This window comes from Triturus cristatus, chromosome 10 (genome assembly GCF_964204655.1).
Source record: "Triturus cristatus chromosome 10, aTriCri1.1, whole genome shotgun sequence".
Lineage (NCBI taxonomy): Eukaryota > Metazoa > Chordata > Amphibia > Caudata > Salamandridae > Triturus > Triturus cristatus.
This window is the reverse complement of record NC_140593.1, coordinates 535,214,610-535,236,069: the sequence shown is the minus strand read 5'-3', so window position 1 is coordinate 535,236,069 and position 21,460 is coordinate 535,214,610. Positions and strand designations below refer to the sequence as shown.

Here is a 21,460-nt window from a genome sequence, read left to right as displayed (position 1 = left end):
GCATTTTCTTACTTTAGCCATTTAGTGCCGGTCTGCCTGCCTCTGATCACATGTCTGGAGTGTGGGTGACAGCTAGGCTTTGTGCATTCCCCTCGGACAGCCACATTCAATGAGAGCTTAGGTGTGAATTGATGGGCCAGCTTGGCAGGATGGGAGGGAGGAGCTGGACACAGCCTCACATTCACCTGAATAGCTTGTGTCTCCTGTGACCACACAAAGGGCTGCATAACCCCATGTAGTGAATAAAGAGCCAGGGCAGGAAGGGAGGACTTCAAAGGCATGTCTCTGAAGTCTCCCTCACTTTAAAGACACAACTGGGTACAAGTACTGGACCTCAGACACCACCACGTCCGTATACTTCTGGGCCTGTCAATACCCTGCAAGAAAGAAAGAATGCTGTGCTTCTGATGGGCTGCCACTCTGCTGGAGTGCACTCTGCTAGACTCCTGCTTTGCTGATCTGCTGCCTGCTCTCCCCTTGCTTGGGTGAGAAGGACTGGGCCTGAATCACTTGACCCCAGAACCCAGAGTGACTTCAAGGGCTAGTTAGCTGGCCTCCTGATCTGAAGCCTTGGGTATATAACAGGCTTCCAACCCCTGCACCTGGGCTCTGCCATCTGTGAGTCTATCCTGCTAAGTGGTGCCATCCCGTCCTAGACCCTTGGTAGTGGGCCTAAGGTGCTTGCCAGTGGAACAGACGCATCTCCTCTTCTGAGATAAGCATCCCCAAGCAGAACTGACGCTACTCCTTGGTTGAGCGTTGGTGCTTTCACCCCTATGCTAGAGCGGATGAAAGAATGGTAATCTTGTAAGAAACCCAATATGGTTGCTTAATAGCACATTTTTACAATAAAATATACAGCCCAACATTCTTGTCAATGCCCATTAGAAACTCCACATGGTGGCTAAATAATACTCTCTTAGAAAGAATGCTGTCAGTCTAGTCCATGCACTGGAAGTGGGTGATTGGAGCAGTGGGAGCTCATATGTTTTGTGTTTTCCCATCAAAAGCAGTATATATGGAAGAGGTGGAAGAGGTAGTTACTTTTCTTTCTGCTGATCTGGAGACTGAACCTTGTGATATCAAGCATATCAAAACATTTTTATAAAGAGGTGCACATATCCCTGCATTAGTGTTTATTAATTACTAGGAGTTTCTTCTTAAACTTATTTAATACAACCCAATTCCAAGTCTCAAAGTTTTAAAGGCATTTGCTTTGCCAAAGGCAAATCCAGATAAGTTGTATACATTCTTTGTACTTACACAACTCCCGGCACCATCATGCACACAACTCAGCTCCACGCCAAAGAATTGACTGTGTGTTTGCCCTACAACATATGTACATCCTTTCGGGTTCTCTCACTAACCGATATCTACCATCCTAAAGAAGTTAATAAACTTACCACACTTACCTACTCATAGAAATGATATCAAAGGGCAAAGACACCTCTAGCCACCCAAAAGAAAGCAATGCACAATCGTGCATCCTGACAGAACAAAACAATTGCAGTGTCCTTCTGCACACATATTAAGGTACAGAATACTCACCTAAGCAGCGTCCTAGCCAATATATCAGTAAACAATATTTCAGTCTTATTCAATTTTGACAGTCACAAGGAAATATGATATATATATATATTGACAATATACGCCACAAACAAATATAATATCAGCTGACTACTTCGATCTGCGGTTAAAAACTGAAACCCACAACTCTAAAGTATGCAGAGATGCCGATAGTGCTTTGCCAGCATCTACATGGTGAGACAGTGCAATTCAAATACACTTACAAATTATTATTTTTTTTAGAACACTGACTATTACACTACTCGGGGCTGCTACCCACACAATTTTATCACCCAACAGCCTTAGATGTGTAGTCACTTAAAAAATGCAATATAAATAAATGAATACCGTGCATCAAGAGCCCATAAAAGAAAAAAGAAAACGATTGTACACTGGCTCAAAAATACATTGAATCACGTGTAATTTGAGAGCATGTCTCAGGTGAACAGGTAACCCAAAGTCCTAATAGGTTTTGCCTGGAAACCTGCAGTTTAAATGCCTATACGCAGAAAAATGTTACTTGCAAACATCATCTGAGTAATGACACGCATTCCCCACTGAAAATGAAAAAAACTATTTAACAGCAGGTGTTGTTCTAGTCGATGCTTAGAGTTACTCCCCTAGCTTAAAATAAATGTACTCTGGGGAGAACACGGAATAGGAAAACATTGGGATTATATCCCTTGTGATTATTTACATCCGACAACCCCGCCTCTATATTTGAGTCAGAGTTCACATTTTCCTTAAGACTTTTTAAAAATGACTCATCTCCCAAAATGTTTGTGGATTAAAGCACCGTCTAAGACTATTACTGAAACTTGAATGCATGCACATATTATTTTATGGCATCCAATGTAGTGGAAGACAGATAGATGCGACAAACCTCACCAAAAAATAAAAGTGCACGCAAATAACATACATCACAAAGAGCAATCTTGGAGCATTACACTCAAAAGTAAGTTTTCAATGCTAGTAATCTCAAGCGTTCATTAAAGAAAAATAATTTGAACCTAAAAAATAACAAAACGTTTAAAAATGGACTCAAAAGTACTTTATATTATGCACCTGCTTCGGGTATTTTTAATTGCATTTGGTATTTGTACAAACCTGTTTAAAATAAAAACGTATATTTTAAAAACTTTAAATATTAAGATTATATTAATAAAATCCGTATTCCCTTCGACAGAAAGTTACTCACTGGTACCATTGTGCTCCCGTCCGTTAAAGTTTCTTAAAACCACCGTTGTTCTAACAGCCCTTGAATCATTGCAGCCAGCTGGCGCACAAGCACATTTATTTTTGTATAATGCGACTCCTCTTCCTAGGACATGAGCACAGGCCGTTAGTTCTCAAAAGAACCAGTGGGCAGGTAAGAATAGTTACAGTAATTATACAAGCAATGTTTTAAGCAGATGCATACTGTATCTGTTTGTTCTGCTGCAATGCCATCAGTGTTTAATTAACAGATGGCAAGAAATTAGTCAGAAATAATGTCAGCATCACAACAATTCCGTTATCCACCTGTTCCTCAATTAGGGAGTAGGTGGAGAATTTTCTGAGTGGTTTCTTGCAGGGCATTCAATCTGCGTCTACCTCACTGCTTCTCATTCAAACAATATTCAGTGGAGCAATCTGAAGAAACATGGTTTCTCTGCAAAGTAATATACCTTTTGTTCACATTGCCTCACAAACCTACTAGTAACACAACTATAAACATTACACGCTTTTCACACGAGAACAATAGGAAGCAAGACATCAAATCAAAACACAAATTTAAGTTAAAGAAAAACTTTTAAATAGTACAAACACACAAGGATGCTACGAAACAGTCCTAATATTAGAGATACTGAATCTGCTGCATCGCAGGCATCAGTTTTATATCAGGATAAAATAAACATTACAAAAATCAACAGACAGTGATTGTGGATAACTGGGTTTAATTCACTGTAAAGGGGCGAAATCTGTTTGGCCCGTTGGGCGTGGGGTGGTGCAGGAGCGGGTTTGCTTATTAAACAAGCATTTGCAATGCAATAGGTCTCGCATTCATGAGAGTTTGAGCTATTGGCATTGTAAATGACAATGCCTTTTATCTTTGTTTTGGGTTTTAAAACATAAATAAAAGGCATTGTCATTTACAATACTAATAGCTTAAAGTCTTGCAAATGTGAGAACTATTGCATTGCAATAAAGGGCCTTCTAGACCGTTTGTTAGATTGTAAATATCAAAGGAAAAGACCGGCCTGCGACATTTTCAAAGTAGTGATAAATAGTGCAGTGAAGAGGATGTGTAAGTGTTGTAAATTAAACAGACACAAAGTGTGAAGTGAGAGTTACATATGATCCAAGCTATAAACACTAACAAAGCGCTCCAACACCTTTCGGTCTGTGATTACATGGTCGCTGCTCAGGAGGAAGAGCGGGAGGGGGGGTCTATTTCCTGCCCTCGCCGTGATTTGAGTGTGCAGTGTGGAATTGCGCATTGTCATTGCTATCTTTGGCCTAATAAAAAACACTCCAGTTGTAGTAGGGTCCTGGCTTCACCTCCCGGTGCAGGGCGGGCTAAGCTTTATGGCAGGCAGGCAGTGAGGGAAGGAAGGATGGTCTCAGCTGCAGCTCCGTACAGTGCCCCTGCTATTACTAGTTGAGCGGGGAGAGGAGGAGGAGGAAGAGGAGGAGGAGAAATTAGTGGTATAGGTGGTGGGGGTATTGGATGGGGTACTTGTGGTGGTATACAGCAACTCTTGATGACTTGGGTCTGCCTTCATAGTGTCCATCTTCAAGAGCCACTCGAGTTCCTCTTTGAGCTTCTGTTCCAGGTTTCCAACTTGTTCTGGTAATTTCAGGACACTGATAACTTGCCACTTGATATCATTCTCCTTGTGGCCCTCAGAAATAAAATTCTCATAGGTGTAGCACATGCATAGTAACAAGCATTGGCATAGCCAATAGGTCTCGCTTTTGGGACCTTATAAGTATTTAGTTATGCAACTGTTGCATGGCTAAACACTTATAAGGTCCCAAAGGCGAGACCGATTGGCTATGCCAATGCTTGTTTTCTTTCTAATCGCGGCACCGGTGCTTTACTTTTAACATTAAAAGTAAAGCGCGGGTGCCGCGATTATAGCAAAAGTAAAGAAATAGATGTTTGTTTCTATTTCTTTACTTTTGCTATAATCGCGGCACCGGCGCTTTACTTTCAATGTTCAAAGTAAAGCACCGGTGCCGCGATTAGCAAGCTAAAAATGCTACCGCCGGCCACAGCTTGCAGTGCATGTGCGCGAGTGGTGCGCGTGCAGCAATAATCACGCCATATGGTGCCTCTGCTGAAACACGCGCCCGCGCAAAAGCACTACAAGCTGTAGCTGGCGGTAGCATTTTTTAAAGCCCTTACTAAAGTCTCTGCGAGCAGCGCATGCGCGCTGACTCAGCGAGACCTAAAAAAGACTTGGCAATGCACTGATATAATCTGAGGTAGTTTTTTGAATTTTGAAGAGACTTGATCAAATGTGTGCACGATTGCTGCAAGATGTATTAAAAATGAAGCAGTTCCTACATTTAAGTGGAGAATGACACCTGTTACTTACTTTCATTAATTTCAGTTAACCTGTAAATAAATGCTTGCCTGATTACTTAATACCTTTCTGAATGTTAGTGGAGACTCAAGTAAACAGCAGCCCAGTGCTGCTGTTGACCAGGGGGGCACATCAAGGCCAGGAGGGCCGTACTTTGAGTATTACTGCCTTAGAGAATTAACAGGTTTCTGTCTAGATTCTGAGGTTCAAAGCATGAACAGCACAGGGCCTGAAGAGCCAGGTTGTCTTAAGAATGAGTCTAGTATGGTAGAATGTACTGAATGTAGTCCAAGTAAGTATTGTCAAAGTAAAGAGTCTGAACAAAACATCAGAATGCATAGTTGTTAATTTTTTTAGGGGTGGTGGTGGGGGGTACTATTGTAAAGGGGGGTACTGTGAACTGAAATAAAGGTTATTGTCTGATTTATAAAAATCGTCACAAAATTACACATTATAGTACATATCCTGCAATCTGACATTATTAGACATTATGGGTTCATTCAGCAATTCGATTAAAACTAATGCACATACAATGCATCAGAGTCAAGAAATAAATAAAGCTGCATTTGTCCTAACCCGCATTGAACCATACAGATTACTTCAAAGAGCTGAGTCCTTGTAAACATTGTATGCGTAAAAATTCATCAGCGTAGAAAATATATATGTCAAAGAGCCATGTGAAAACATTCCACAATCCGATTAAAACCAATACATATAGAATTCATCATGATTGAAAATAAAGCTGCCTTTATCATAGCCCACAGAAAACCATACAGGTTGCTTCAAGGTGCCAGGTGCTTGTAAGCATTATATACGTAGGAATTCATAAATTAAAAAATACGTCAAATTGCCATGTGGTCCAATACAATGTATGACCTTAATTTAAAAAAACCTATGACCTATTCAGGCAGAGACAAATTTCTTTTCTGAAAAGTGTCAAGTGCATTATCCTGAAAAAGTACCTCAACCCGAGCAAACATGAAAGAAAAGTATAGAAAGGTGTGTAAAACTTATTATAGGAAGAAAAGAAAACATTCTTTCACTGTAGTTGAAACTTTGCATAAGAACTGATCAGCAGGGTTATGGCTCTTATTATCTGACCATGGAAGTACTGTGGTATTATCATACTATATGCATTATTAGTCAATGTACTGTGTTTGTATTAGTATCTTTGATACATTCCAATAAGAACATGGTGGGTGCTCAAGAACATCTGGGCAATCTGGTAGTCAGTTGCTGGATGTCTGTGAGCTGGCCTGTTTCTCTGGGTCCTTGTACTGGACTAAAGCTTGTTATTTATTTAAAGAAAGATCGCATTTCCAGTGTGATTTTCGAATTTATTAAATGATCTATGCAACAGAGTTACTGGAGATAAGGGGTGGACACCTATCCATGAAATAAAGGAGGGCTGGTACACGGACTCAGATCATAGCTAGATAGGAAAGTTGGTCACTAGTCAATCGAAAGTCAATGCAACGAGCGAGTGGGTCTTTGGAGAAAGGGGGGTGACAAACAATGCTGTGAAAATAAATGGTCAGTGAAGCGTCGTGTCACGCCTCACATCTCTCACATCTTTCAAAGCTCCTACTTATGCCTGTAACCCTTGCCCTTTGCCCCGGATATGCCCTCACCTGAGACTTCGCCTCTGCCACGCACTTCTTCGCGGGCGGCATAGTGATAACAAACACTAGGAAGGATCGTGTGATGTCACGTGCAATAGACACCAGAAGCCTCACCGGAATGTCGCATCTACATGACGTCACGGGGTAAAACATCCATACACACTAGCACGTTGAATGGAGATGCACCTTCAGCGACTAGATCGCTCATATGGTCTGTCTTGCGGCCATGTTGTATGTAGCCAAACGTTCAAAGTGGAAGTGGTTGTCGTATACCTCTCTTTACCGCCTCAAGGGACTTGGGTGGGACGAAATAGCATCCGTCCGTGACTATCTGTCCCACAGAACCTAAGCGCCCACAGTGGTGACAATTACAGCCTATTACAGCTGTTATTTTACAGTAAAAAACACATTTTAACGAACTTGTGAAGAAAAATAATATTTTAAACACGGGCCATACGCTTACCGAAGGAAAAGAGTATCACTCAAAGTGCACAGATTAAAACATGACATTTTGCTAAGAAAGCAATAGGTAAGTACGTTTAGTGTAGCAGATAAATTCAAAGCATTACAATTTCAGAAATAGAAAAAATTCTAGAGATGGTTAAGCCAACAAATTAACAAAGAAAGCCGAGCCAGAGCAGAGCCAAGGGTTTGCCTTGGATCTAAGAAGCATGCACGAGCCGAGCCATGAACGTATTTAGCATCTAAACCATGCAACGAACTATAAACAAACATGAAGATTTAATTAAAAAAAGTTTATTTCTTTACCAAGCACCTTGATACGTCGGATTATATCACTGCGTTGAGAAGCGTTTTAAAAGTAATAGTTTTTATGTATGAAACATTCATGCTTTGTCGATAAAACTATTAGTGAGCTAACCGGCAAATAAATTGTCGTGTTTTGTACAGTACACGTCCTGAAATCACGTATTTAAAGGATCTCTGATATATTAGATAATGAAGAACTAGTCATAATGTCTTCTCGGGGAGAAAGACACTGACAATCTCTCATGGTGATCACGATCACTGTAAAAGCGAAAGTGATCGCGATGACTCACGCTAGGGATGCACGCGGAGCAGCGGGCAGAGGGGTATGGTGTTGAAGGCTGGCGCAGGAAAGGCAGATGGCTGGGCGAGGTGGGAGGAGGGAATGCGGGGAGCAGCTGTGCGCGTGCACGCCATTGTGCACTGTAGCTTGTCGCCAGCACAAAAATGTGGGTAGCACTTTCTAAACCCACCTACTAAATGTCTCGCCAGACCAGCGCATGCGCTGGGTCCGGCGAGACCTAAAAAGGCAGGCAAAGGGGCACATTCATTCATCACACCCAAAATGCTGAAATCAGTGCTGGATACAGTCAGGTTGCAGGTAGTGACTGGCTTCCTTGCCCGCGATGGTTTAGCAGGCGTCTTCCTACCAATGTAAACAATTATATAATCTGAGACAGGTATACCTCTCATAAAAGAAAGGATCATCAAAGGAAACCTAACACAAATATCTGGAGCAGGAATATATGCCTGATTAAAGTTTTCTGGAATACTTGAATCAGTGGCAGTAACACTATACCCAGTAAGGGGATGATTCTGGAGATTGAGTATACTGGCTACAGAAGAACCACAAGAAAATTCTTTGTTCACAGAATACTTCAAGGAGGGGATGGCATATCTTATAAAACTGCCATGCATGCACTTGTTTTGCTGCACAACAATGCTAGTACTCTACGAGGCTCCATCATATTTCCCGACCTCACAAACAGAGGTTTGGTGGAATGTACGTGTAATATGGGTAAAGTGATGCGCTGCTGATGAATTATTAATAAATCATTTGTGTACTTGCCCCATTATTGCATTACAATGCATGGGAGCCCTCAATCCCTGTATAAAAGCCCATCTTCAATTTTCTTATTAGAGGTGTCTTGTAATTTCTCCAGTCGCTTGTCATGAAATGACGTAGCTGCTCAACTGTAATAACTTATTACTGTTGAGTTGGGACATCATAATGAATCATACAGCAACACAAAAACATGGATGGAATGTTGAACATTGTCAAGCATTCACCCCCAGTCACAAATCTGGGTTAAATCCATTATTTCTTTGCTCACTATACCACCGCAGTTTGGACCCAGACATATGCAAATTAGTCTTGACCCTGCTCCCCATGGGAACAGTCCAGACCAAACTGCCAGGCCACTTCCTCCCTGGACCACAAAACAAGCATCCTGGGACCGGTTTCAGTGCATCACCCCTCGTAAGCCAGGCTAGCTTGAATCTAGTGGCATAGCGAGCACGGGACCAAGGTCTTTGACCATGTTCAGCATACAGCCCATCATATTTCTGTGTTGCTATAGTCACCCTAAGTGGGAAGGGTATGCCCAAAAATCGAAGAAAGTAAGGACTCGTCTATCAAAATCTTTAAACTAATAAAGGAACTGGTCCATCCTCCTGCATGCGAGCAGCCCATCCTAGCCTCTCCCTCTGGATGCTACAATGTGGCATCTTATTTTAAAGAAGAGAAAAATAAAACCTATGATGGCTTTGCTCCTCAATTCATTAACTCTTTCTCAAGAAGTGGAAGTGAGTCATCCCGTTACCATTGCTATCTGTGTAACTTTTAAACCATTAATGACTCACATGGTTAATGAAGCTAGTGTCAAAACTAAATTGGGATCTATGGAAGACCCCTTCGCCCATCATGTCTTTTCTACGAGTAGCAACTTATATCATAGACTTGTTTAAGAATGATGTCTGCTGAGCTGAGCTCAGTTCCTCAGACAATTGGACAAATGCCCTGGTGCTTCTGCTATTACAGAACCCAGGACAAACCCACTAGCCATGGCTAAATATCAGCACTTTCCTCTACTCCCCTATCTTGCAAAGTTATTGAAAAGCTGATTAACTCTCAGCTCTCAGAGTAAACAGAGGAAAACAATTTACTCGACACCCTAGAAGCAGGGCTCAGAGCAACTAATAGCAGTGAAACCACTTTATTAGCTGTAACAGATATCAGCATAATGTTTTGTCAGTGGAAGGCTATCCCTTTAGGGAGGAGTGTGTGCATAACAAATCAGTGCAACACAACATTAAGTACCAGACTATAAACAAGCTGAGCAGCAGGATAACACAACCAAATTTAGTTGGCACAAACAACAGCTAGGTCACCAATAGCCAACGTAGGACAACTTAATACCGTCGTGGCAATAGGTATCCACTTTGTGCTTTTCTCTGTCTAGCAGTAGCGAATTAGTGCAACAAAAATGACAAGTCTTATGCAGACTTCAACAAACTGTTTCCCAGGTGAGTAGTAGCCCTCAAACAGCAATGTTAGGACCTTATGTTAGGACCTTATGGCACTTGGATGGAGAGATGATCATTTGCAGCCACCTTGTGATGTTACATGTTTACAATGGAATATTATGCCACATAACCGATTTTGCCAGAAGATGAATGTCTCCCTCCATCAATGGTTTCACGAGAAGTCCCATGCGGATGATTGCCAACTCATCTTGTGGCACAGTAGTCATGCATTTTGAGGTGGGGTTAAAATATCGCCTGACAGCAACAACTGAATCAGTGTTTCTCTCTGATCAGTCAAGTAGTCCTTCACACAATGACAGGCAAATGTCTCTGCTAGAGGGCGATATTGATCTAATATATAGAGATAAGCCCTGATAAAGTTCAATTTTGTTGAACGAAACGCATTGGCTGTTTTTAAGAAAAGACAATCATTTCTATAAAGGCGGTAACTAATGCAATGAAAAACTGGAATTTTCGTTCTTGTGTGCACTATTCTGTGTTGCGTCCTTACGTAGTTCTGCTTAGCAGTGGTATCAAGCAATGGCTGAACCCTTGGATGAAGTGCACCATTCTCTAAATTGAAAGAATCCGTGTGGGAGGTGCGTTTCCAGAGGTCTGCCGTTGCATCTGGTGATCATAAAATCCATGCGATGCGACAGAGGAAATAAGTCTATGTAGAGCGATGCTCACCATGCCAAATGCTTAGATTAATTTGCCACCCTAAACAGTGGTGCATGACTACAGAAGTTTGAATGAACGACTCACGGTAAGTTTGGAGACACATCCACCAATGGAGGTTGGGAGAACAGAGTGGAATACCTGCACCAGAGACAAGAGACTCCAGGGAGTGGTGTCACTATTATCTTGGGCAGCACTGAAGGGCCCTGGCACACAATTTGCATTCAGCATCAACAGGAATCACAAAGCCCCAGACTCACCAGGCGGAGAACTTTCAGAACCAGGTTCGGAGCACAATTCAGAAACATCACAATCATATTATGAATATTTCCAATTCTTTAAGGAGAAAAAAAAGCCCTCATACAAGTTATGCCTATTGCCGCACCTATGAAGGTCAGCCTTTACATTAGGACGAAGTTGAGCACTGATGAAATGTCCACACTATGCAAAAGGATGATGGTAGCCTGACAATATTCTTCTCAAGAGCAAGGAAACCTGCTTTCCCCATCTACTTACCAAAGTATGGAAATAAATACACTCCTAACCTCCTGAGTGAGGCTCTCACCACTGTCATAATTTGAACAAACACTCGCAGAACCGCTGCTGCACCAAAAAGCAGTATGGTAAACTGGCTGTATTGCAACTCCATGGTGAAATGATGGGAACACCTGTGAGTCACGAGGACTGGCAGATGTAAATATGCCACCTGGAGATGCAGAGACACCAACTAGTCCCCTTGGATTGTGGGCCAGCAAACCTTTGTTCAAGAAAAGAATTTGGAACTTGTCCTGTCAAATAAAGAGGTTCAAGAGACAGACTCAGAATGGGTGTGAACCCTACATTCACCTTTTTGACATGGGTAGCATTTCTAAGGTCTACTTGTACAACAAGACCAGCACCTCCACTTTCAAGATGGAGGTGTGTGCCAGAGAGAACTTCATGAATGATATCAAATCAAATGACACTTGTAAAGCACACAGCTACTCTGAGAGTGTCCCGGCGCAGTAGGTACTGTGACCACTGCATAAGAAAAGAATGAAAAGGCAGCATTAAATAACCAAGTCTTCAAGCTGCGCTTGAAAGACCACACATCCTTGGTAGCACAAAGGTGCAAAGTAAGAGAATTCCAGCCTACTGCCGCTAGTGCAGAGATGGTAGAGCCTCCCCACCTCTTCCCTCTAGTTTTTGGCACTATCGCAAGCAGCACATCAGCAGAGGACAGGCACAGGGAAACTGTAGTCTCTTGGGTTGGTAAGTAGGGAGACCCCAGTATAGTGCACTGGCATAATGCAGCCAAGATGTTACGAGTGCTTGGATTGTCGTCTTCTGGCAAGAGACTGGAAGCAGGAACAACATTTTCCTCAGGAGCCGAAGGAGACCAAAGCAAGTCCCGACAACACCCTCTGTCTGAGGTTGGAAGGACATGTTATCAAACTTCACTCTCAGGTTCCACGCCACTGTGGTTGGAGTTGGGGGGAGAAGGGGCAGAGCTAGGCCATATCCCACCATCACAGATGGAGGATTAACTGCAGAACTTAGCGACCCAAAATGATAGTTACCCAATTTGTGGTAAAGAGGAATACCAACCTATCCCACCAGCAGGTGGGAGGGAGGAATAGAGCGGTTTGAGACGGCAGAATCCACAGATCAAATGGCATGTCCATTAATGCGGTCTTACATTTCCTGAAAAGCCTGTAGAACGCATCATGGTGCCACACACAAACTCGACCCATAGGCCAAGGATCTGGCCTTTGTGTCAGTGGAGTCCAGGCTGCACTCTGCTATTTGTTTGAAGGCATCCAAACCATTGCTGACCAGATCAGAAAAAGGCTTATACAGGAGGTCCTAGAGATGATTATGGTTGTTTTGGACAGTTCCAACAAGGCATGGACGTACTGGCCAGTGAGATATTAGGCAGGTGAGGATTAGCTGACAGCACAATGACGTTCCTGTCTTTTAGACTCACGAACCATAGGGTCCCAGAAATAATGGGATGGACAATGCAGACGTATGGCTGCCAAGTTCTAGATGGATTTCTCCCAGGCAGCCAGTACTGGTTCCAAATGCCATTTACTAAAAGGCAACCATGGTTCCAAAGACAGTGAGGACGGCTGCCGTAACTCAGTTACACTTCATTTCAGCACTGCTTCTGCTGCTTTCCTTACATTAGAGGTTAAAAAAAAGGACTTCTGAAGGAGGTCCTGAGGCGTATGAAATGTCTCTTTTGGGAGAGATGTGAGGCCTACTTGCAATTTCTAGGCCACAGTAAAGTCCACCACGCATATTATAAGGCAGGAGGAGGTTTTCAGCCTCTAAATCTTCTTGTTCCACGCACCCATAGTTTGTACTGTGCATGACTAGAGTATCAGAATCTGAGCCAAGGAGTTCCTACACCTGGGTAATTTCTGGGCCCTATGGAAGTTGCTGTGACAGAGGTTCATCATCAAAACAAGCACAAACATTGTCTTTTGTTTCTCGCATGTCAGTCACCTTCAAAGATTGAAGCAAAGTTGAAACCGGCTCCAAGGCTGGAAACAGTGATGGAGTCTTAGGCGACAACAAAGGCACATAAGCAGACACCATAGTAAATAAGAGCTTCTTCCGAGTCAAAGCCAAGACCAGAGCCCATGGAGGTGCCGAGTTGGGCTGCATTAAGTAGGAGCTCCCAGAAGTGCCACATCCATAGGAATGACTTGAGAAGGGGGAAGCAAGCCTCTCCAGAGAAAGTTCAAAATGGAAAAAAGGAATACCTCAACCTGGGAAGGGTCAGTGGATGGAGTCGGGAACTCAAACGAAATGTTCAGAGCTTGAAATGGCTCATACAACCAGGTAGAAGCAGCCATTTTAAAATGGTGCCTCCAATTCTCTGAACAGTTCCGGCAGCGGGAACACTAACTTAATAAGTAAAAACCTTCTCCCATTAGAAGCACACAAAAAAAACACACAGGAATGAGGACTAATTGGGTGAATCACTCCCTGTTTCGTAAATTACCTGAAGGATGGGATATGGTTGCTTGGGAATATCCATAAGAGTCCTTGCCAAAAATAGTTTGGCTTTTCACTCCCCCAATGGCCTCTGGGTGCATCAAGGAGCAACAGTCACAAGTTTAAGGGGTTTTGGTTGCAACCTAGACACCACATAAGGATGGCATGTGTGTCTGATAAAGACCTCTTCTTGCAACGTCAACAGGGTTTAAACCAGGAGAACATAGGAGATGAATTTGATCTGCTTTGCTGAGAAATTTTCTTGATATAACATCAACAAGAGGCACTTAGAGCTCATCTCGATAAGGTGCTATAAAACAGGAACTGATGTCATATGGCATCACCCGCCAGCATTGGAAACTATTCTTGAGGGGAAAGTATGCAAACAATGATCATTACTGGTTTAACCAAATGTATCCGAATTTATATTTAATATTTTTTCATTTTGAAAGGCACATTACCAACATAAGTGCATATTAAAATTTTTTAATATTTTTAGTTTGAAATAATTTCTAATGACATTTTTTTTTTTAACAGCCTTGGAAATATATTGAAAAGGTGCTATGTAGCTGCTGATTGCCATGATTTAATAATAAAATATTAAGAACGCTATAAATAGGTTGTGATTGAGAGAGTAAATGTGGACACGTACTGTAAACAAACATTTCTGATGCGACAGACGGGTTAAGATACAGTTTTGGGGGATATGGTTTTGAAGATTTGTTACAGGACACTCATGATGGATTAGTCAACTGAATGAAAGCAACAACAATGAAGTTCTGGCAGAAGCACTTGGGGGATCTTCGTCTTAACGTGAGTGGTGTGAAGTAACAGCAAGGAGGACCTGAGAGCACAGCATTTTTATCTAGGCAGAAAAGAAAGCTGCACACTTGGGCGCAGAGGGGACGGATATGGCACTCAATGAACAAACTAAAAACTAATAATAAAATCTTTACGCTACTATGTTTATTGGTCTTATTTCTTTTAGATATATATAAACAAAAAGAGAGCAAGGAAAAAGATAACTTGTCCTTTTCCCTATATAGGATATAAATTATCAAAATGGACAAGTTCTATTATGAGGTATCTGCGGTCAAACACTTTTTGCTGCTACCTTCAATAGAGAGGAGTGCAAACAACTGTAGATAGTTTTTAGGAAACCCCTCACCCACCTACCTGGTAGGTGGCATGCTTCATCATCGGGGCCCGGCTGGATCACCTAGTGCAATCCAGCTGTGCTACAACCTGAATTACAGTGGAGCAGGTTGTTCGGTGAAGGAAAGTGAAGTGATATGTGAAGTGCAGTTATGAGTTAAAAATGTCTCTAGGAATGCCCTTTTTGAAACGTTTTAATGGAAGGGTCCTAGGACATAAGTAAAAACAGACTTGGGATCTCTGAAGGGGTATGGTATATACCCCGGTATCCCTATTAAATATTTGGGTCTACAAGTTTCAGCCTCTGGGTTAGATCATAAGGCTTTCGTCAGGTCCAAATTTGTGAGTGGCCAAAAAGGGCGGCCACGTGGGTGTAAATATCAGCACACACCCTAAAGTGTGCTGTGAGTGTAGTGGATTGTGGTGTTACTCACAAATCCTCTGGTCGGAGTACCTGTAAATGAAAAGATCAGTAAATGCAGGTACACAGCGTACAATTGTTTGTCATGCATCATAATAATTCATGCGTGCTCCTGTATTTGTAGATGGTGGCATCATGCATGTGACGGGGTGGGGGCATGCATGATGACTATCCACAAAGAAACTTGCGTGGCTACAATGTGCCCCGGTGGTTCTGAATGATGACAGGGGGGTCCACGGGTAAATGGATGCTATTGGTTGCTAGTGGTTATGGCGCAAAAATAAATAAAAAGGGCACATTGTCCTTTTAGATGATATCGCTTATTGGCTCTCTGTGTGAGTTGTTACATTTGACATTAAAAATACGTATCTAGTAGTAGCGCGTGGTTCTTGTTAGATGAACATCACATTTAACATAAAAACACGAACTTAGGACTAACAACAAAGAAGACTGGCAATGGCGGTCTCACAAACACTGAGTGTGTTATGCCTCTTGGATCCAGGTAGGTGGGTGAGGGGTTTCCTAAAAACTATCTACAGTTGTTTGCACTCCTCTCTATTGAAGGTAGCGGCAAAAAGTGTTTGACCGCAGATACCTTATTTCTTTTAGGACAGCCTGTGTGAATGAAATGCTGAAATGAGTCCAATTTGTAAAATAAGTTGAAAAGTCGTTCTTTGGACCATCCCCAGCAGACACCAACATACACTAACAACTATGCAAAAAAATTAGTCTCAATTACGAAGAAAGAAAAAGACATCCAGTGTAAGTAGAAAAAAAGAAACCAGTGAAATTTGCATGAAAAAAATGGATATTGAAAGAAACTGCATTATTTTTTCGAATGGGCGACTGTCCACTTCAAGGAACAAGCATTTACAACGCAATAGGTCTCGCATTGACGCGAGTTTGAGCTATTGGCATTGCAAATAACAATGCCTTTTATTTAGGTTTTCTTTTTAAAAACATAAATAAAAGGCATTGTAATTTACAATGCCAATAGCTTAAACTCGCGTAACTGCGAGACCTATTGCATGCAAATGCTTGTTATGGTGGCAATTGAACCACTAGCGACTTGGATATGAAGAGACATGCTGGTACGTGGTCTGAGGTGGGATCCAGACTGGGAGGACATAATCTCACTATATGCGGACGACATACTTATTTGGTAGACTCCGAGAGCTCGGTCCCGAGGGTCCTGAAAATCACTAGCGGTTCTACTATTTAGCATCCAAGTTGCTGTTGATCAACGACTGGACATAAGCGAGACAAGATCCCTCCATACTAGCAGACAGGAGGGCCATGGACCCAAACGGCTATCTTCATGTCCAATACAGAAGGGGGGTCAGATGATTTAGCCGCTCCACCCGACTGACAGTGGTGCGGATATGGAGGAGGGCGGCAGTTGCACAAGCTAGGGGGGGAAGCTTACGTTTGGGACACCAATCTAGGAAACTGAGACTCTAAAGGAATTAAGAATGATAGAAGGCTATAGGAAGTGGGACCATTTAGGCATATTTAAAATCAAGGATGTCTGGAGGGACGAAGAATGATACCATTTCCAGAATTAAAGTCGCAGTACGACATGGCTGGTAGCCAATTCCTCAGGTACATGCAATTGAAACACATTCTGAGGAGTCATGCATATAGACTGTGTGATATAGCAGAAGAAACACCACTGGAGATGACAGCCTTTTACACCACCAAGCGGTGTCTCAGATCTATGCCACACTACTCACCAACAGCCCCATTACCTCAAGACGGGACAAATTACATTAGGACCTGGGGAGGCTAGAGGATGATGCCTGGGGAAAGACATGCAGTTACCCAGGAAACTTTAAGGTTATAGGGCACACCCTGAACATTTCCTGACCCTAGTAATGCTGGCAATATGGGTAGAACAATCCCTGGACAGGTACACGTGACTGCTCTGCAATATTGCACTAATCATGGCAAGGATATACATAATTTGTCACCAGGGAACCAAGGTGCTTCCAACAATAGCTGATAAGGAATTAAATCTTATCTGGTGGATGAGGTGTGAATTTGGAAAGGTGTGGGGCCCCTGTAAGCAAATCAGTGATGTTTGGGAAATAGAAGGGGTGGGACGCGGTGGGGCTGCAGCATAGAAAATAAAAAGGAGACATAAACCCTGGCGGGACATTGGGGGTGGCTTGAGGTGAGCAAGTGTGTGGTGTACAAGATCTAGGATGGAAACACATGGGTGCTTTATTGCCAAAATGTATAATGCGAACCTCAAGGTTATAGCTAGCAAACTTTTGTTGCATGTCAATATCTTTTTGACTGCAAACCAAATAAACAGAATTATAAACAGAAAATGAAGCAAAAGTAACACCTACTTACTCATACACCCAGAGAGCAATTTTGGTCTCACAAAGGGACAGAACGTGCTATATAGATTAGCACTTCAGTTCTGACAGAAAAGGGAACTGAGGCACAAGGGGTTAACACGGGTTTGCCCAGTGGGGATAAAGCACACGCCCCCTGATTCAGCTCCAGTGTAGCACTAAACCACAAGACCACACGCTGCTCATCCCACATTGTGCAAACAGACTCGGGCAGCGGTCCATCGCCGCTCTTTGTCGTTGTCATCACCAGTCTCTGAAAAGTACGCGATTGCGCCCCCAAGGCAGCTGACCTTGTAAAAGTAGAAAACAAGAAAGCTCTACAGACTGGAAGCCCTGGCATGCAGTGCTGGCAGCAGCACCGGTGACATGTCACAGCCTGTTGAGACCGAGGCGGCTGCTGGGATCGCAGTGCGTAGGGAAGCCCGTCACTGCGCGAGCATGTAATGGAAGCACGAGCGCGAGAGCGCTTATGAGCAGTATGGTCACGTGGGTTGGGCAGACAAGTTAGCGAGGTGCAAGTGCGATGGCGTATATACACTGATATGATTGGTGGATAAGCACGAAGCCCCTTGATGTGATGCAGTTACTAACCAGCTTTTGTCGAACCAATAGGAGGAAGAAAAATATGAATATGAGGTGCCAGTCGCCAAGCCGGAAGTGCTGCCTCCCACCTCCAGCGAGCACATCTCCTGTCCTCCGTACGTGTGCGTGCACATCTCCTGTCCTCCGTATGCGCGCACATCTCCTGTCCCCCTTTGGCAGAAAATCCACGACAATAGATCTCGCAAGCAAGTAGCGCATACACTGCGTCACTAGGCAAGACCTAAAAATCCGAGCACAGGTCAGGGTGAACCCTCCAAGTCACTAAATTAACCTGAACTCAACCCCCTGGTAACTATGACACAGTAGAGACAGGCTTAGCTTAGGAAAAATGTATCAAGTATTTATACTGTACCAAAATAGTAATAAAGTCTTAATGCAAAACAAACCAAATCCTAAATCGAATAAGAAAATTACAGTAAAATATCATTTAACAAAACTGGCAAAAATCCTATTTGAAGAACCAGGTAAATGCATTTTTAAAGTCCTAAGTAAAAAAAGTGACAAAAAGCACAAAGCACCAATGATAGTCAAAGGCTGTGGTAGACCGGGACCCTAGGCACAATTTGAGGCCAAGCGCAGATCGGATATACCAACCAGGTTCATCCTGATTTAGGGCCTACTTTAGATCTTGGCGGACGGGCTACTCTGTTACAATGGAGACAGATATGCTGTCCGCCGAAATATAAATCTCATTGTATCCTATGGGATTTATATTTCGGCAGACGTGATATCCGTCACTGTTGTGACAGAGTAGCCCGTACGCCAACATCTAAAACAAGCCCTTAGTATTAAGTCTCAATTAACCACAGGAGTACACTTTTAAAGTCCCCTATGAACTTCAGGGGAGGCATTTAGAGACCTCCACAATGTCAGGCAGAGGCCAACACTAGAGTCCAGTCCAGATGCCACTGGACAGCCAGGTACTTCCAGGAAAAGGCCTCTTGCAGCGCGTTGGCTTTCTGTAGTCCCACAGGAGGTCAGCCAACAGACCCTTAGAGTATACCTCTTTGTCCTGGGTGCAAGAGGGAGCAGGTCTCGCCCTACAGGTCTCCTCTCAAGTCACAGAAAGCAAGTCTTGGCCTCTTCTTATCTTTCACAAGTCCAGAAAGTGTTCTTTAGTGGGTGCCTGAAGGTACCACATTTATGCTTGGTGATAGCTAGTAGGCTGGGGTGACTCCTTGCCCCACCCTAACCAATGAGGTAAAAGTTACTAGGCCTGACTGAACTATTTTTCAAATAGCTCCTGTTTGCTTTACGGAAAACAGGCCCAAATTGCAATGAGTTATGGCATATTTTAAAGATGGCAAAAGTCTTCGGCCACACTAAACCTGGACTGAGTGCTTGGAGTGTTGGGGTGAAGGGCAGTAAGGTAATTAGATTCCTCCCATACCCAGTACGAAAATCTACGATGAGGCAGACACTATACAGACAAAACTACAGACACATGTCTGGTAGGACAAAAGCAGAGTTCTTCAGCAACCAGACAGTGGATCCACAAGAACGGGCTTGGCATCCTGTTCTCTTCCCTTTCAAGTGTGCCTTAAGGGTTATTTGTAAACCTTCTAGACCTGTCAAGCAGGATTTTACACTGTTGTATCAAAAATGATGCACACAGCCAGCTGCCTGCCTATTCTGCGGAGCTCAGAGAGGTCATCTCTGCCCATTCAGGTCAGCCTATTGTTTACTCTTGGGAGACATTTAACAACTATTTCAAGGTTAATTAATGTTTGGAAGAAGCTGGAGATCCAATGCAAATTAGCCTTTAGGAACTTCGAGCAGAGAAAACATAACTTTCTAAAAGTCACCTTTTATTATTATTGGTTTTCTAGCTGGGGGCGTTCCCAAAATACAGCATTAGTATTTTAAAACATACTCTGGTTTTCTACAAGGAACAGCTAGACCTGCCACAGTGAAAACAGTTTTTTGGGTGCCCGTCACTGTAAAGACATGGGGTGACTTATTAATATTTGAAAAGAAGGATTTGACCTGTCAAAATGGTTTATTTTGGCATTGTCCAATTACAGTTTTTCCACTGCTATAGTCAGACTACAATGGTAGGCCTTAAGCCTTGAACTGTCACTGTAGAGGGTGTCATAATAGGTGCTGCAGCCCACTAGTGACAATGAGCTCAAAGGCCCTGGGTACACATTATACAATATACTAGGGACTTATAGGCAAGTTTAATATGCCAATTAAGGTGATGCCAACTGTAATGCCAGCAACAATATAGGGTCCAGCAAAATGCATAATGCAAAACTTCTGGGGTGACTACACAAAAACAGAATATTTCAAACAGATCTCATACAAACTCACAAAAAGTGTGAAAAGCAGATATTAATCAGCAACTCAACCTAAACTCCTCAAATAATTTGCTGAGGACAATGCTTGACAAATGACATAAGCAGCATCATTAACCATATACATCAATAACTTAGTCTGTACTATGGAAAAGTATCATAATTTAAAGAGTGTAATAAATAAAGGCAAACAAAGACAAATGCTTGCAGAAGGATTTAGTGAAACACTGGGGATCGACACAGCAGAGAAGCAACGCCTAATCGAAAGCATCCAATTAATATAGATGCTCAGACGACACGTTTAATGCAGATGAGATACAGGGTTTTAGAAATATATAGCATGCAGCAAGATAGGGTGTGTAGTGGAACACAGAAGGGTCACATTCAAATAGAAACAGCCAGCTATGAAAAAGAAATAACAAATGAAAAACAGTACAAGAACTCAAGTGATAATGCAGCAAACAGAAGAAAAGGAATTTACATATACTACGTTCAATGAAATGCTAATGGGAAAGTGAGTCAGTATGGTAAAATCTACGTACACAGGAAGATACTCGTGTGATATAATTTGTCCTGCAAAACTAAAAGCACATATTCAACATAAAGTGAGGAATTTGCAAAATGTGAAAGAAAAGTATGCATGAACATACTAAACCAACTACGTGAAAATAAAAAATGTTTTTGTGGCATAGCCACCAAACCTGATCCTCCCAAATAAGTTCTACTGTAGGAAGAGATTGCCATGAGGAGAGGTACACGACATGCACACAAACTGGACAGATAGAATTCCTTGTGATTTGGATGCCACCGATGTGGAAAATGGTTCAGTTAGAGCAGGGGTGGCTCCTCCATTTGAGAGGAGGAATGTCGCCCCACTGAAATGGACCCCAAAATAAAAAATAAATTG

At 42.6% G+C, this 21,460-nt stretch overlaps 1 protein-coding gene across 9 annotated transcripts in view; it reads right to left on the bottom strand.

Annotated features, from left to right (window-relative positions):
- The window catches only part of KMT2C (lysine methyltransferase 2C), a 1,736,691-nt gene that overhangs the window by 1,507,209 nt on the left and 208,022 nt on the right, over positions 1–21,460 (bottom strand). The gene's annotated exons all lie outside the window — the stretch shown is intronic.